Here is a 13,567-nt window from a genome sequence, read left to right as displayed (position 1 = left end):
TATATATATATATATATGGGTTTCCTACTTTAGAACGAAAGGTCGGAAGATCGACACTGACATCACCGATGCCAGAAGACCGATGGAGCAGTTAACCAAAAACTCGGAATCCTGACAGCGAAAATACCTACATGGGAAATGTGTGAGCACGACTAGGTAAGGTGCGATAGTGAGGGATTTAGGGTTAGGGCGTGTGTAAGGTGTGTGCGCGATAGTGAGGGATTTATTGTTAGGGTGCATGTAAGGTAAGTGTGCGATAATGAGGGACTTAGGGTTAGGGTGCGGGTAAGGTAAGTGTGCGATAGTGAGGGACTTGAGCATTAGGGGTGGATTAAGTGAGTTAGGGTTAGGGTGCGGGTAAGGTAAGTGTGTGATAATGAGGGACTTGAGGGTTAGGGGCGGATTAAGTGAGTTAGGTTTAGGGTGCGGGTAAGGTAAGTGTGCGATAGTGACGGACCTTACGGTTAGGGTTTGGGTTAAGGTTAGTGCATAGATAGTTGTGTGTAAGGTGTAGTGAAGTTTTTTAGTTTGTTGGTGTGCTTGTTTTGCGTGGAACAGCGAACGTTTTGTTTTGTTAACTGTCGGTATTGTGGTTTGTCGGGCATGTGAACTTTCATGTTTTTGCGGTTTCGTTCTTGTGGTGTTGGTGTTGTGGGTGTTGGTGTTGTGGACTGTCGATCTAATGTAGTAGACCCATATATATATATATATATATATATATATATATATATATATATATATATAGGGAAATGAAAACTATTCTGGTATTGGTGAAGACTGGTTGTGAGGCACAGGTTTCTAAATAAAGAAAAATGGTTTGATGATATGGCAAGCTGAAGATAACAATAATATTTAACCTGAAGCTATGCAGGAACAAATCCATTGATTTGCTAAATGAAGATTTAATTGTGTTTTAAATGAGTTTGCATTTTCAAAGGACATCAGTTGTAGTGAGATGTGTTCTGTAGTTTAGTTACACTATTTGTATACAGGGAGCCACCTGCAGTATTACATGATTTGATTATTGTAATCAGTAATCTTTCTCTAGTGTGTAAAATTATACTGGGGAAGGAGTGTTACATTATGTTGTTAAGGGCTGGGAAACTGAATTCCTTTTCAGTTTCCTTGAGTGTATTAAAATTGCATTTCAGTCCTACAGTATTTGACAGACTTATTTGGTTGCCTCTTCTGTACCAATACAGTTGATAAATTTATTTTGTTAATCTGATTTCCCAGCAGAAAGCTTACATCTTGCAGTCACACAACTTGCAAAATATTTGAGGCAACCTGATATTTAGTGTGATAGATGGTATGGCAACCAAATAATTAGCCACACAATATGTTTCTGCAAGTGAGAATGAAACAGGGCAGGAAATCAAATAAAACAAACAAAAATGAACCATACATATTTAAAACAGCACACCTAAGGGATTGATATAAAAACAATCTGCAATGGGGGGAAGACATGCTTCTTAATGGACACAGGAAAAAAAATAGTGTTATGATTATAGAAGAAATGATTCTAGAATAAGTGGAATAAGGAAAGGGAAGGAAAATTAGAACAATTATTTGATCTGTGGTTAAGGGTTTTTCTGCTTATGCTGGTGTTGGTATAGTTTTTTTATTCTGTGTTGGACTGGGTATTAGAAAGTTATTTTGTCTGCAGAAAATATAAGTCTGTCATATACAGATATCAACCTCAGTATGTAACATCATAGTAATAGGATTGTTGTTGCTTGTTCATATGGGTGAATTGAGTGCATTTGATGCTTAATTTGTTGCAGAATTAACAAAAATATTACAGCTCTTCTAGTGAAAACTGCCTTTAAAAATAAAAGTCTAGTCAATACAGACATTCAGGAAAACAAAAGACTTAACATTAAGTCAGAAGAAAATGCTAGCAGAGATTCAAGGTACACCATGCAAATGTAAGATTTTTTTTATAACTTTTGTAGATATCACAGGGAATGAAGTGCTTATAACTTAATAACAATTTATTTGCTTTTAAGGAAAAAAAAAAAGATTACCATCATCTATAAACGCTCACATTTGGTAAATGTAAAATGAGCACTAAAGAAACTTTGCTTACAATAACTGCTCTGGTGTATAAAGCTGTGTGCTTTAGCTGTCGTTTGTAGACAGCAAATATTTCCATCAACATAAATTAAAAGTACAACCACAAATTTCAAAAATAGTAAACATAAACCATGGGTATGAGATCTAAGGATATGAGTTGGTGCAAAGACAAACTGTCTATAAAGGTTTGGGTTGCAGATAATTATTTGGAGCTGGTAATATTTCACAACTGGCATTGTATGTGCAACTGTGAAGTGTCTGTGCTTGTGGTTGCATGTGTGAGTGTATGTCTGTTTGTCTGGGTAGTCGCAGTGGAAGGTTTAGTTAGGGGATTGACAATGTCGATGTGCGCATGTACCTGTGTAGATATGAGTGTGTGAGTTCACGTATGCGAATGTCTGCACGTGTGTAGGAGAGTGAATGAGAGGAAACACTTCATATAATCAAACATTCATAATCTTGAACATGTTTAACTTTGGCAGAAGTAATCAAAACTCACTTGATTGTTTCTGCCAGTGTTAAGTCCATGCAAGACTGTGCATAGTGGGGATCAGGGAAATTGTCCTTTCCCCACTGAAGAATGATCTAAGAGTTGGTATATATAATTAGTAGGGGGTGTAAGGTGCTTGCCCCCCTGCAACAAAAACATGTGTTTCATTTTTTCACTGTTTTGGCTTTCAGTCTTTTGGGATCAATCATTAGCCATTCAATGTTTGTGTACTTTGAAGTTTAGAAGTACAGCCAAATGAGGGGGGTGCCTGTGCCAAAATGAACCACTAGCCACCAGTATCAACTACCAGTAAAAAGTGCTGCCCAGCACTTGTGGTAATTACACCTAATTCTGACGTGTAAATTACCCAGTAATGAAGTCCAGTTTCAGCTAAACTGCCTCTAAATTGGATTTTCTGTGATTGTGTACACTGCAACTTTTGGCTGCTACACTTTACTTGAGCACATTACTTCTTTCTGAATCCCAGTTTCTGCCTTTTCTTCCATTAATTTATTTCTAATAAAGTCTGAGGTCACTGCAAGTAAAAAAAAAAAATCATTATCTTCACCATCATCGTCATCATCAACATATGGACAGTTCTAAATAGTCTGTCATTTCATAAAGTATATGCATGTTGCCCATGAAACTTATCCTCTTTAGACTTTAAGTATTCAGGGGTATAAATGTTTACTATATATTTAGATAATCTGTTCTATGCCATGAAACCAGTCAGTTGTATTCCTAATCTAAAATTCCTTAATAGTTTCTGGTTACCTTTTACGTCTGTAGCAACATTCTCCAGTTTCTATGCATCTTGGAAGATCTGTTTCCAAGACAGTTCATTAGAAATGCATTATTTCAGACTTTATGAACTAATATTAAGTCAACCTCGAGCTGTCCATAAAACAAATAAAATAGATATAAACTCTTTAACCTTTCATTATATGACAGATTATTCATGTTGTCTATTTTTTTAGCAGTCCTACATTGTAATTTTTCCTACATCAAACAACAAGATTTTTTTTGTCAAATATCAAACTACCTACCAATCTATATTCCAACTTTGTTCTAACTAATTTAATTAAAAAGGGGAGTGGCACTTACTTCTTCCTAAATTTAGCAAATCTGTTTATGTATTTAATAATGTATTCAGCAATGAATTTCTTAGTTCATTGTTGCACTACTAAGTTTTTGTTAGTACACCTACAACCTTTAAAGAAGAAAATATTGAGTTCATGGGTTTCTATAATATAATGATTAACAATTCTACATTTTACAAAATTCATGCTTATGGTCTTACTAACATTTCTTAACATATTATTATTCATTGTCCACTTAGGAAAACTGTGCAATGTACCTCACAAAGGGGGTATATCTCTAACAATGGTTATTATTTTGCATTAAAATAATCAGCATAAACATCACAGAAGACAATTTATCAAGAGTTAGGTAAGTTAAATATAGGATGAATAAGAAAAGGCTCAGAATAGAACCACAGGGTACTCCCTTGATTATCACAAACAACTCAGAATGTGAGGTTTCCAGTTCAACTGTCCAGTGTCTGACAGCCACGTATGAATCCATGAAATTAAAGATGCATTTAATCCAAAGTTTAGTGCACTGGTGATCAAAATCCTATAGCAGATAGAAAAGAAGCTTGAAGGAAAACTGTATAAATGACATCTAATTGTAATTTTGCTCTAAAGCAGTAACACTATTTGTGTAAAAGATTAAACTGCATATGATGGCGGATTTATTAGCCATGGAATATTATTATAATTTCTATCCCTAAATTGTTTAACCTGAAGAGTTCTGTAAATCCATGTTTGCAAGAATTTTTCTGTGTCTAGTTGTACTACTCTGGATGTGACTTACAACCTTTACTAATTGTGAGACATGTACATAAACGACTGTCTGGCCTTGGTCTTGTTTCCTCAGTCCCTTCCTTCCATCAACACTGCTCATTCCTGTCAAATGTCCAGACTTTTGTAGAATGTCCCTGATTTTGCCTTATATTTTTGCCACGTCTAGTGTAATTTCTTTTTTTTTTTAATATTCTGGTAATACATTGAGGATTACAGTCAATCAAAATACCTGATATTAGAGTTTTGTATTGTTGATGTAGTCATCTTGTTGTATAACCTTTTTAATTGAATTAAAGCAATAGTTGAAATTGTCCCTAATTTAATTAAAGTAAATATTTGAAATTGTCCCTGATTGTGGGCCTTTGTCCTCACTATCCATTTATATATTTTTCTAGCTCAAATGTCAGACTATAATCAGATGCACTGTCATTCCTCTGACAAACACTTCTAATTTAACCCACAGAAAAGTTTGGGGTACATTTCTATGATGTCTATAGGGGCTCATGTAACTGCTTCTTGACCTGATTTCTGATTTTTCAGCCATTCAGAAAAGCCACAGCACATGACCCCTCACCCCATACTTTTATTAATTCTTTGTAGTTTTCATATAAGATCTTGTAAATTTTCACATAATTTGTATAATACAAATATCCAGTTTATATTGAAACAATATGTAAAGCTATGAATGTGTGAAAGAGAAGAAAGCTAAAAAAGTAATATTTTAGAAGAGTGTTTGAGATAGTCCTTTTCCTCCACAGAAATCATTTTCTAATAGCTGCTTTCCCCATAAAGTGAGCTTTCCTTTTGCTTGAAGTTATTCTGTTTTTCATCTTGAAAGTGTTTGATATTTCAGATGGAAGGAAAGATTTACCATCAAATTTTCTATTTCAAAACATGCATTACTTTGATGATCTGGTTAGGCCTTTTCTGTAGTATCTGAGGTGTTTGTTTTATTTATAACAAATGGTATATGTTGAATATATCAGCATATGTTGATCACACCTTCTGTCGACCTTCATACAATCAATACAAACTCAGTGATAATACTTAACCACACACACACAAATGAGTAAAATACAAGTATCCTCCATTTTAGCATTACCAGTAGCTCTCAATCCAGCCCACAATACATAGCATGTACTCTGTATTCCAGTTACCAGTTGGAAAAAATAATACCATACTGCTTATGTTTCTTTCCTGATTGAAAAAGAAATGCACACAATATCAAAAGTCAATAAAAAATATATTTAAGTGGAAAGTTCTGTCCCCACTCCCCTTAACATAGGGACTTTGTTCCCAGATCCTTGCAGTTATAAATACTTATTCCTCAGCTGAACAACTGTGACTAAAGTCTGGCAACCATATGACTGAGGCTCATACCAGCCAGTCCCTGAGCAGTGAAACTGAATGTGCAAAAGTGTAGGAACTCTCTGCTAATTCTGAGTTAGCTGTGTATGTAAGTACTGCTTCCGAGATCACACTGTGTCTCAAAAAATTTCCCTTTATCTGAGGTGCAGTCATCTTCGAGTTAGTATACATAAATAGTGGGGGTGTGGGGGTGCAGGGCAACTTTTTCCCTGAAAAGACGGAACAACAACTTTCAGTACTCACTGTCTCCCTTTTGAATTTAATTTTTTTCTGAAATTTCAGGACTTAATGTTATGAGTCTCAAAAATTACTGTACGGAACTCTGGACTACAATATCTTACTTATATTGTACTATAGATGACTAAAGCACAGTTAACAACAGCAAAAGTTGACTAATAAGGACATAATCTGAAACAATCACCCAAATGCCATGTTGACTAAACAAACATTGAACAAAATGAACAATATTTTCTGACTTTGATTTTTACCTTTACTATATATATATATATATATATATAGAGAGAGAGAGAGAGATTTATATACATTTAAATATATATAAATTATATATATATATATATATATATATATATATATATATATATATATATGGTTTACATGTGCGTAATGCACGTGTGAAATCCAAAAGTCTAAAAGGACTTTTTCAAGTTCTCAAAAGGCCAAAAACAAAATGCATCGAAAGTGCAATGAGTGAATGTACAGTAACGTTCGCTCATTGCAGATTTGGCATTTTTGGTGCGGGGTGCACTATAGTGGGGATCGGGAAGTGGACCCTTTCCCCACTATAGTGCGACCTTGGAGTTAGAATAATAAAGTATGGGGGTGCAGGGTGGGGCTTGCCCTCCTGCATTATGCTATGTATTTCAAATTGTAGTTTGAAAATCATCGAATCTGGTTTTCGATTTGCTGATTTTTGAACTTCGGTGCAGATTGGACTGACGATTTTCTTCATTCTGGTTCGCACAAAGGGCTGTTTGGTAGGTTGATTTTCAACCTTTCAAAGGTAAACCATATATATGTGTGTGTGTGTGTGTGTGTGTGTGTGTGTGTGTGTGTGTGTGTGTGTGTGTGTGTGTGTGAGTGTGTGTGTGTGTGTGTGTGTGTGTGTGTGTGTGTGTGTGTGTGTGTGCGTGTGTATGTGTGTGTGTGTGAGCACTACAGAATCCTGAAAGCCCAAAATCCTGAGACCAAAATACTGAAAACTCAAAATCCTGAAAGCTCAAAATCCTGAAAACTCAAAATCCTGAAAACACACTAGATACCAACACTTACTATATTCCAGCAAAAGAAATATATTACCTTTCAACTGTATGCAGGGCAAGCCCCCTGCACCCCTGCTACTTAAATATAATAACTCCGAGACTGCAGTCTCGCAGTTGATATACTTAAGTAGGGTGGCTTGAGGAGCCCCGCACCCTGCTCCCTATACTTGGAGAAGAGTAATATGGCTTGTGTTTTATTTGTTTCTGTATGTACGCAGTTGATATATATGTGTGTGTGTGTGTGTGTATAAATATATATATATATATATATATATATATATATATATATATATATATATATATATATATAAAACACACACACAAACACACACACACGCACACATAGGTAGATGGACAGATAGATGGATATGCATATACTTTTTATTTGCAGTTCAATTTGCATTGTTTTTAATGGATGTGTCTCATTGCAAAAAGATTATCCATGATATAACATGATGACAAATAAAAGTGGCAGTGGTTCTTAATTTGGCGCATTCATCTAGTTGGCAGATTTTCCTACAACTATGTCCATACCACCATCTGTACTCTTCAGTTATACTGCACATTCAATTGAACTGCCATTTACAGAAGCTATCTTCTACCTTTTACCAACCCTTTGTTCTGTAACTGATATTGTTTGGACTGTTGCTTTCTAGTGGCTCATGCCCAGAAATTGCTTTATTAATTTTAGAAAAAGCATTGGGTGCTCATTAAAACTGCTACAACCCCAGTTCTGGATGGCCTAAATGCATATTTTTTTTTGCCTAATACATAGTTGGCAGTATTACAGAGTGTTTGTTATTTTTGTTTCATCAAACCTTGTAACTGTTATGTCCCTGATTTATACAAGAAAGCCATATGATTGCTTATATCTAATGGTGGAGATTTTACCTCTCTAAACAACTATAGACATATAAGTTCATAGGTTCATAGGTAAGTATTATGCTAGCTTCCCTTGCAGGACATTTCAAGCCTAGACAATTTCCCTTTTTTGCTCAAATTAACCTACCCTATCCCATGGTCAGTAATTATATATTACCCCTAATGAGAATAACTGACATCATGCTATGGATAATTTGTGGAGACTCATCCATGGGATAAAGCATTTAGGATCTGCCTTGTTCCATTTGACGTAGGGGTGCAATCCTGAGCTAAATTTTGTCTGTTTCCCATGTATAGATCCAAGTTGTTGTTGAATACAGACAGGGATGAACCTTGTTTTCTGTGGATGGATAGTCTGTTCCAGAGCTGCTGATGTTACAGAAGAGGTTTAGATCCATAGAATGAGTATTTCTAATACTATTTGACTTGCTGAAGTGGAGTAAATCCATTAGTATTGGATAGGAGGATGCCTTAAATGCCAAACATAGGTCATCTCTTGACAGTCTGAGGAATACCAAGTGTAGTGACAGGGCTTTGAGTTGATTTTATTAGACATGTTGTTTAGACCTTGTATCCTTTAAGTACTGTATCTCTGTAGGCATTCTGGTTTTTGCATGTGTCTGGAGAGATACATGCCAAAGGGGGCATTATGCTTAATAACTGCTCTAATGATGGCTGAGTAAAGGGGTGACAATGACATCCCTGGATGTAGACACAATTCTTTTGTTTATAAGCTGTGCAATATAGGACTTTCTTACAACAGTGGGCACATGTTTGTCAAACGTTAGGTCACTGGCCACATAAGTTTCCAAATCCCAAACAATTGGATCAGCTCATAGGAATGTACAGACAATGTGGTAGCTCCCTGGGTTAATGACTTCCCAAGGGTACAATAATGTATTTTTTGGAATTTAGTTTCAGTGCATGATTTTGGCACCAGTTATTTATTTGTGACAAATCTTCTTGCAGGATGTCTAAGTCATTTAGGCAATCAATGACATGCTCTTACTTGCATGTATTTATATGAGTATATACTTATAGTTGTACAAGTGTTGCGTGTATTCTTGGCAAATGTTTAGAGATAGCTGTCAATGAGCTACTAACAGAGAATATTTCTTTAGGGATTGACCTTTACCAACATGAATTCACAGAGAACTGGTCTTGCCTTACCAAGTTGTTAATTTTTTCTCATTATTTTGGGAGGGAATAGATCTTGTTCTTACTGTGAGTATAATTTACATAGAGTTGGCAAAAACATTCAATGCTGTACTTCATTATGGAATGTTGAGCCTTTTGACCAATTATGTGTTAAATGGTTATATCATTAGATGGATAGCAAACTGGTTAAATAACAAAAAAACGTACTGTTCAAACTGTGGATTCTTATTCAGAATATTATAATATCTTGATAGGATTTCCCCAGAGGTCAGTGCTGGATCCCATATTATTTACTGTCTTATGTCTGGGTATCTTCTTGTAGGAGAGATTGGTGTTGATACATTTGCAGATGACTTGAAAATGAGGACTGTTGTTACCAATGTGGATGATCAACATTTGTTGAAAAGTGCATTGAATCAACTTGTTTATTGGCTAAAGTTTATAATATGGCTTTTAATCCCCATAAATTAAAGTTTATTCATACAAAAAAAATGCTATCCATATGACATTAATAATACAATTTTTGAAGAAGTGTATCATGTAAAAGACCTGATTGATTGTTAAGAACTTTTCATTTCAGCCTCAGCTAATGGAAGTCATAAGTAACTGGTACAGGCTGGAACCATGGCATGCATAGTCCTCTTAAGAATGAATGAATGCATGAATGAATAAATGAATACATAAATAAATGAATAAACACTTCAACAAAAAAAGAAAGCAAAGAAAAATTTTATATAAACATATATATATATATATATATATATATATATATATATATATATATATATATACACACATACACATACATACATACATACACACATATGTGTAAGAGTGGGACTTAATTTTAATTCATAGGAGTGACCACACTGATTTTTATTTGGTGCTTTAGGCGACTAAGGCAGGCTGAAGAAAATGAAAAAAAGATTCACTTACATGGGAATAATGGCTTTGTAGTGTCTCTGCCCTGAACTTCATCTAGGCCAAAAACAGCCCTGCTCAGAGGTGTGCATAGGAGGTCACTGTAGCTTGGGGAGGGCGGCTCAGGACAGTGTGGTCATTAGTGCTTTAATTTTACTTACAGTCAACAGAATGTCATTATAGTTTGTATGAGAGCTATGGACAATGTGGTAATTTTATTTCTTTATCTGTCATGACAAACCTCAGAGTTGTGCACAAACAACCATGACAGCTTGCCTAGTGGCAGAGAACTGTTTTGTATCAACACATTACAATGCATTACTAAGATAGTCTTTATTATGTTTTAATTTCCTAATGATTGAACACTGGATGCATATAATTATAATTCAGTTTTTTTTTGGGGGGGGAGTAAAGAGACATTCTTTTATGTATGCCACCAGCAGGTGAAATATATTACTGTGTTCAGTTTGTTTTCTCAGGGTTGTGCCAATTTGATATCAGTGCAGTACACAGAAGATGCCTATCTTTTAGGGTTAGGAGTGAGGAGACATTCTTTAATTACTTGAAATATGTGACTGTAGACACTTATGCATCATCCCCATCTAATACCAGAAGAATACACAGAAGGTGTAATTACCATTTTTGAGGGCGTTTTGTTGTCTTCTCAGCTTATTGTCAAACACTACCTAAAAAATAAAACTGAATTTCTTTCCTTGCTTGTTTTTTTTTTTTTTTTTTTCTTTAGACCTTAATTGAATCAAAGGTTGGAAAATAGCTGTAAAATGTACTTCAGGTCATCTATAACCTCGTGGTCACTGGGGATCTCATGTCCCCAAGTCTCCTGGTTCAAATTCTTTACTCATTCCATGGTTGTTACAGTGCATTCTTAGCCAGCTATGATATATAGAAAGGATGCAGGAAAAATGACAGAAAAATGACAGTTGAAGAGTAAGATTGAATTTCTTCCTTTGGTTATAATTTTTATTTGGGGCATCACTGAATTAAAAGGTTGTAAAAATACTCTCTAAAATCTATTTTAGTACAGCTAAGAAAATTATGGCTTCTGGGGGTCTAGCAGCCTCCAGACCTCAGGCTTAATTCAGTTTTTTTTTTCTAGTGATATGTTTGCCACCATTTTGGCATGATGAAAGAATGCAGGAAAAAGCTAAGTTGAAGAGTAAGATTTAATTTCTTTCCAGAGTTATGATTTTTCTTCATGGTATCATTGAATCTAAAGGGTGGGGAGAAAAACTCTAAAATACACATCAGAACATCTACAAACCCCATTTGTTCTGGGGACCTGGTAGCCCTCAGACCCCTGGCTTAATCCTCATATTTCTTCCAAAGTTAGTACAGTGAATTCTGGCCCCATTATGGTGTATTGAAGGAATGTAGGAGAAAGTTGAAGAATATGGTAAAATGCGAGAAAATGTAGCAAAGCGTAAACTGGATGATGTGGGGATGCCATGATGGGAGGACAGTGTGCATTAAAGGGTTTGTGTAGGGGGAGGGGCAAGTGGGGGAGGCATCATGGATCTCTTCGTCTGGGAAGATATTTCACCTAAGGCCATCCCCGATCACAAGTGAGTGAGCGTTGACCTGCAGTACTATAGTCCCTCCCCATTCCAGTTAGCTCATTCACTCAATTGCTTCTTGTAGCCCCCCACTTTGAGATCAACAGCCGCCACTATTTCCATCACAGCTAAATTTCTTTCATTGTAGTGTTATTCTCTGCCTATTGTCTTATTTGTGTATTTCATCTGTCAGTCTGTGCACAAATATGTTTTATTTCACTTTCTATCCAACTGTTTTATTTAAAACCACCAACTACGCTGAGCATTCTTCTGTTATGATGACTACCTTAGCTGCACTGAGTTTTCAGCAAGACTGACCCTCAGTTTTCACTGAGTCCATGTAACACACCCTTTACTCAATATTTAGCCATGTTTTTCTCTTACTATACACATATCTAAACACTTCCAACCTCTCTACTTTATGCCTAAATTGACCTCATTGTGAATTAGAATTATTGTTATAGCGGTAGCATTGGTGGTATAGTGGTGAGCATAGCTGCCTCCCAAGCAGTTGTCCCCGGTTCAATTCCTGGCCAATGCAAGACGTCTGTACATTTAAACACTCTTCTGGATCCTGCTGCAAAGATGCACAGCTTATTTTTTGGTTGGGAGGGTGGCCTAATGGTTAAGGTGTTTGCCTTACAAACACAAGGTGCAGGGTTTGAGTCTTGCAAGGGACAATTGGCTAGGCTTAAAATGACTCACAAGGGCAGTTAGCTTAGTACTAATCTATAAACCTAATTACTGCTCCTGATCTACAGTATTTTAGTTCTGCTTCTTAACCAGTTTTCTTCTTTCTTCCTTCCTTCAACTCTCTTACAGCTGAACTGATTCAAAGATAGGAGCTTTCCCTGTTTCTTTCCATGAAAAATACTTACCTTTCTAGCTATCCTCACTGTCCATCATATCCTTTTTTACTGATTGTTTCACTGTGAATGTGGGTTGTTCTTGGTCAGATGGCTTCTGTACCTGCTCTAGTTCAGTCCTAGCTTCTTTATATATGTACGCATGAGTGCGCATGCACATACACATGCATGTACACACGCATGCATGCGCTTGCACACACACACACACACACACACACACACACACACACACACACACACACACACACACACACACACACACACACACACACACGTGCACATGCGAGTGCACACACACACACACACACACACACACACACACACACACACACACACACACACACACGCATACACGCAGTGCACACACACACACACACACACACACACACACACACACACACACACACACACACACACACACACACACACACACTTTTTAAGTGAACTTTCCTGTGTCCCCTTCTTATACCTAGATATCTCCTGGTTCTCTGTTGCCTCCTTCTGTGTCTGTTATCTGCAGTTACATAACAGCTGCCTGTGCTACATTTTCCTGATAATCATTGCTACTGAATTATGTGCTTAGACTCACTACCTTCTCATTTGACCACTTGATCCTTTATCAGTCAGATGAGTCAATCACACTATCACCTGCTCAGAAGAGTCAGTTGTTTTATGTCTGCCTATAACTTTGTGTTATTTTAAGTCAAGTCTGGCCAAGCTCTGTGTGTCTCTTTAACTGTCCCAACACCTGAATGCCCACTGACATTCTATACAGTATACAGACTTAGATATAAAGGCTATGATTTCCGTCTAGCAAACTTTCCCTTGTAGGTCTACTGGTCCTACATGACTAAACCTAGTTACCCACCAACTGCCCACTGTATGTTTTTTTTTTAAATACGTCATAAAAAATACATTATTCAGGACCTATAGATACATCACAGTCCTTTGCTTACATCAATATACCTTAATGAACAAAACTAAAAATCTGATTTTTTTTTACCACAAAGCACTATCCATGTATAATACTGCATGCATTATATGAGCATAACATAATTTTATAGCTACACTTATCCCATCCCTTCCA

At 36.2% G+C, this 13,567-nt stretch overlaps 1 non-coding gene across 1 annotated transcript; it reads left to right on the top strand.

The window, feature by feature from the left end:
• Window positions 1-12,083: 12,083 nt before the first annotated feature.
• TRNAG-CCC lies at window positions 12,084-12,155 on the top strand. The gene has a single exon. It is a non-coding gene; the product is annotated as a tRNA-Gly (tRNA).
• Window positions 12,156-13,567: the final 1,412 nt, after the last annotated feature.

The sequence above is a fragment of the Protopterus annectens genome, chromosome 7.part0 (genome assembly GCF_019279795.1).
Source record: "Protopterus annectens isolate FY-2018-M chromosome 7.part0, PAN1.0, whole genome shotgun sequence".
NCBI classification, from domain to species: domain Eukaryota; kingdom Metazoa; phylum Chordata; order Ceratodontiformes; family Protopteridae; genus Protopterus; species Protopterus annectens.
This window is presented reverse-complemented; position numbering and strand designations above follow the sequence as displayed.